We start from the raw sequence: 4865 nt of genomic DNA on the forward strand, positions 1-4865 counted from the left end.
AGATCCCCATCCCTTCCACCCCAATCTGGCAGCCTTTCCATTATATCCTTATGCTTACATGAGTGACTTTTCTGGCCCCAGAAACTTCTAGGGTGCTCTAAGTTTTCTGTATAGCTTTGTCCAAGTGCCGTCTCTTTCAGGACTCTCTTATAGAGCGACCCAGCCGGAAGAGAATTCTACATCCTCCAATCGCCCTTAGCACATTTTAAGCCATGCAAAGCATTTGTAGTCTGTAGTTCTGCCACCCATTCGGGTTAATTAAATACACATTTTACCCTCCTGACCAGACCCCAAGAGCTTCTTGAAGCCAGGGATTGTACCTTTGTCATTTTTGTTTGTCCTGTAATGCTGGCACAGCGCCTGGCCATGGCGGGTGCTCAATAAACCCATGTGCCCAGAGCAAATGAGAGAATGAGTGGATGAGCAATGAACCCCTCGGAATAGCACCTCTGTTCCCTCCTGGAGTGGGGTGCTGTAAATCAAGGCGTGATGAATCTCTGGGGACTGGGAGCTTCGTGAGTTATGGAGAAGTCTCCCTGTCTCTCCGGCTGAGTGGGCAGTGATAACATTGAAACTGCAGCCTTGGAGTAGCTAGCAGTGATTTAGGAAGTACATTCATATGGGCTCTTCATAAATAAATCAATTAAATTGCTGCCACGAGCTAGTCAGGCAGGGCCGCCCCTCCGGAGAGCAGGTGTGTGCTGTTCCCCTGGCTAGGATCTCGAAGGCCGCTGAAAATTGCTCCAGCAGAGCGGAGCCTCTGGTCACCAGTACTTGCCTCATTGAGGACTTTCCTCATCAAGGAGGAGAAGGCAGAAGAGCTCATTGTGCAAGTCGCTGTGGTTACATCAACCTGGGCAGCTGCCCCAACTTCACGCTTCCCCTTCCTCGGGCTGAGTTTTATTTGGGCATGGGTTTCTCTACTTGGTAAGCCTTCTTATTGGGGATCGGTGGCTAGGGGGTTCAAAAGTCATGTTTCAATAAAGAATTGTGGGAAGCTCTGCTGATCAGAAAAACGCTCTGAATTCTGGTCCATCTCAAGAAAATAAGTGGGTTTTGGAAATGAAGAAGCGACTCCATACATCGTCTTCTCCATTAAAATCGTTTTGTTTCTTTACCTTAGTCCCAAAGGCCAGGGTCTCTGGATTTAGAAGGTAGCAATTAATTTAGTTGAAATCCTCATTTATATTTCTGAGCAAAAGGAGGTGATGAGTGGAGATTCTCTAAGTTCTTTCTTTTCCTCACAACTTATTTCCTTACCGCAAAGATCTACTGAGTACCTAACACATGTCAGAAACACGACAGGCTTTGGAGGTATAACTGTGAAGCAGTCTTTGCTTTCAAGGATTTTATATTTTGATAGGGTTCCAGATATAGACACTGATGAGAGCATAAAGGAGCAACGCCGTGATGCAAACTGGGTAAGGAGCTCTGGGAATAGGCATGGGACAGAAGTGTATTGGCTTGGGGAAGGGTCGCTAAATTGGGACTTAAGGGATGAGTGGGGCTTCACCAGAGGAGGGGAGGGAACTCCAGAGAGTGGGAGCAGCATAGAGAAAGGACTGGGAGCGTTTAAGGCATTTAAAGAACTGATCATGGGGCCGCCTGGGTGGATCAGTTGGTTAAGCAACTGCCTTCAGCTCAGGTCATGATCCCAGAGTCCTGAGATCGAGTCCCACATCGGGCTTCCAGCTCCATGGAGAGTCTACTTCTCCCTCTGACCTTCTCCCCTCACATTCTCTCTCTCACTCTCTCTCTATCCAATAAATAAATAAAATCTTAAAAAAAAAAAAAAGAACTGATCCTTCAGGCATCTGTTCACCCACAGGTGATTACTGACCAATACATGTGGTGTGCTCTGTGTCACGCAGGTCCTCGTGGGGCTGCCTCAGACAGGCTCTCTGTCTGCCAGGAACTCAAGGTTTGCATGGAGGGTGGGATTCCTACAGAGAGGGTCGGGGCCGAGCCTGGGAGCTGGGCTGGGAGACTGGCAGACCCTCTGGTGCTGGACGGAGGAGTTCGGATGATGGCCCCAGTGCTCATGTGGACGGTGTCTAAACCCTCAGTCTGCTACAGAAGGACATTGGGGATATTTCCTTTTTTTTTTTTGCTTTTACAAACATTATTGCAGTGAGCAACTTCACAGTACATACATCATTTCAAGCACGTGAGAGCATGCATGGAGGATCAGTTCCTAAAATGGAATCACTGGACCAAAGGGTGTGTGCATTTGGTGAATTTGCCAAATTCCCTTAGAGGTTTATCAGTGCTCTGTCCCGGCAGCAGTAAATGAGATGCGTTTCCCTGCCTACCCTGCCCGCCCCCCAAACAGATACATGCATGTACACACACACACGCACACAGGAGCTGTAACAAGGGCATAATTACATTCCACTCCCCAACCATTGTCACTCTTGTGCGGGCACAGATGGCCAAGCTCCAGCATTCTCTAAAGGTACAAAGGCATGAGTTTGAGATGGATGAGATTCTGTCCTGGACAAATGCAAGAATTTCTTCTATGTTTTACCTCAGTTCAGATTTCTGTCCAGTGGGAACCCAGAGTGAAACATTATGGGAAAAAGTGGTTGGCCTCCAGGCTGTTAGAGTCAAAGATCAGGAGTATCCTTATATATAACTACTACCTGGGACTCTTAATGACTCACGGTGGATGCATCACTGATGGACTCTTACACTCATCCTGATTTTTTTTCCCATGTTTTTAGATTGTGCCACTTTCTGGGGAAAATGACTGCTCTAAGTCTCCTTTGTCCTACACTTTTAATCTTTGAATATGCAGGCCTGTTTAATTAGTCTACCATATCAATAAGAGTTGATAAATATATTCCTTTACATGGGATGATAAAAAGTTGGTAGCATATGATTACTTGGACAGGTGACAAGAATTTCAAACTTAAATCCGTGTCTTTCAGCTTCCGCCACCCCGTAAGTGGAAGATGAAGGCAGGAGTTGTGGTTTCCAGGCACAGATCCCATGCATGTGAAATAAGAGATAACTGAAGTTGGCCCACCTATCTCGGTGGTCCTCTCCACCCGTTCTCTGACTACATGGGGGATAAACAGTGGCAACAGAATGCCCACGTTAAGAATGAAGGTGCTTGGGGCGCCTGGGTGGCTCAGTGGGTTGGGCTGCTGCCTTCGGCTCGGGTCATGATCTCAGGGTCCTGGGATCGAGCCCCGCATTGGGCTCTCTGCTCCGCAGGGATCCTGCTTCCCTCTCTCTTTCTCTCTCTCTCTGCCTGCCTCTCTGCCTACTTGTGATCTCTGTCTGTCAAATAAATAAATAAAATCTTAAAAAAAAAAAAAGAATGAAGGTGCTTGACAAAGCCTTATAAGGAATGATCTTGCAGCTTTTAGCAGAAATGTTGAGAGCAAGTTGCACAGGTAAGAGGCAGAAAACTGAATTTAGCTGTAGTTTGTAGCCTCTGTATTCAACATATACTCATTATAGGATTTTAAAAGTCAGGTGAGCAAGCAACTTGCATTTATTCAGAACCTGTTTGCTGAGGCACTGTATTAGACAGTATGGAAGGTAATGAATAAGTACATAAAAAACAAATATTGTTTGTTTTAGCAATGCATATTCTAAAATTTGGAATGATGCAGAGAAGATCAACATAGCTCCTACACAAGGATGACACGCAAATTTGTGAAGCATTCTGTATTTAAAAACAAACAAACAAATAAACCAAACAAATAGGTAGTTGGAGTCCCAGCTCTTTAAGAAATCAAGAAAGAGTTGGAAGACAAACCTACATGACCAGTTCAATGGCTATATGAGAGTTAATAGTATGAAGTTGCAAATACATGAAACCATTGAGTGCCAAGCCATTGAGTCTGAGCAACTTAAAAGCTCCGAGCTAAGAGGATTGGAATCTGCAATTTGAAAGCTCACCACAGCTCTAGGAAAGTACTTTGGAAACCTAGGGTATATCTTGTTCCCTGTTTCCTACCCACTGGGCTTCCATTCATCTGTGTTGTTGAACTTCTCCCATATGTTTGCATGCACACTTGGCTTTGGTTTTCTCTCCGGAGGGGCCTTCAGGATACTTCCCTCCTTTTCTCTATTCTTGGGAATCCACTCAGGACACCACCATCTTCCATTCTTTCTTTTATTATTCTTATTATTTTAATATTTTATTTATTTATCTGACAGAGAGGTCACAAGTAGGCACAGAGGCAGGGAGAGGGGGGAGCAGGCTCCCCGCTGAGCAGAGAGCCTGATGCAGGACTCAATCCCAGGACCCTGAGGTCATGACCTGAGCCAAAGTCAGAGGCTTAACCCACTGAGCCACCCAGGTGTTCCTTATTAATTATTTTTATTAACACATAATGTATTATTTGTCCCAGGGGTACAGGTTTGTGAATTGTCAGGCTTACACACTTCACAGCACACACCATAGCACATACACTCCCCAATGTCCATAACCAAACCACCCTCTCCACACTCCCCCTCCCCCCAGCAACCCTCAGTTTGTTTTGTGAGATTAAGAGTCTCTTATGGTTTGTCTCCCTCCCGAACACATCTTGTTTCATTTTTTTCCTTCCTACCCCCCAAACCCCCACTCTGCCTCTCAAATTCCTTGTATCAGGGAGATCATATGATAATTATCTTTCTCTGATTGACTTATTTCACTCAACATAATGCCCTCTAGTTCCATACATGTCATTGCAAATGGAAAGATTTCATTTCTTTTGATGGCTGCATAGTATTCCATTATTTATATATGTGTGTGTATATGTGTGTATATATATATATATATATCACATCTTCTTTATCCATTCATCTGTTGATGGACATCTAGGTTCTTTCTGTGGTTTGGCTATTGTGGATATTGCTGCTAAACA

At 44.9% G+C, this 4865-nt stretch overlaps 1 non-coding gene across 1 annotated transcript; it reads left to right on the plus strand.

Annotated features, from left to right (window-relative positions):
• The first annotated feature begins 3580 nt into the window (after positions 1-3580).
• On the plus strand, positions 3581-3686 carry LOC123387677. The gene has a single exon (XR_006602189.1). It is a non-coding gene; the product is annotated as a U6 spliceosomal RNA (small nuclear RNA).
• Positions 3687-4865: the final 1179 nt, after the last annotated feature.

The sequence above is a fragment of the Mustela putorius genome, unplaced genomic scaffold (assembly GCF_011764305.1).
Source record: "Mustela putorius furo isolate JIRA1106 unplaced genomic scaffold, ASM1176430v1.1 tig00003858_pilon_pilon_pilon, whole genome shotgun sequence".
In the NCBI taxonomy this organism is placed as follows: domain Eukaryota; kingdom Metazoa; phylum Chordata; class Mammalia; order Carnivora; family Mustelidae; genus Mustela; species Mustela putorius.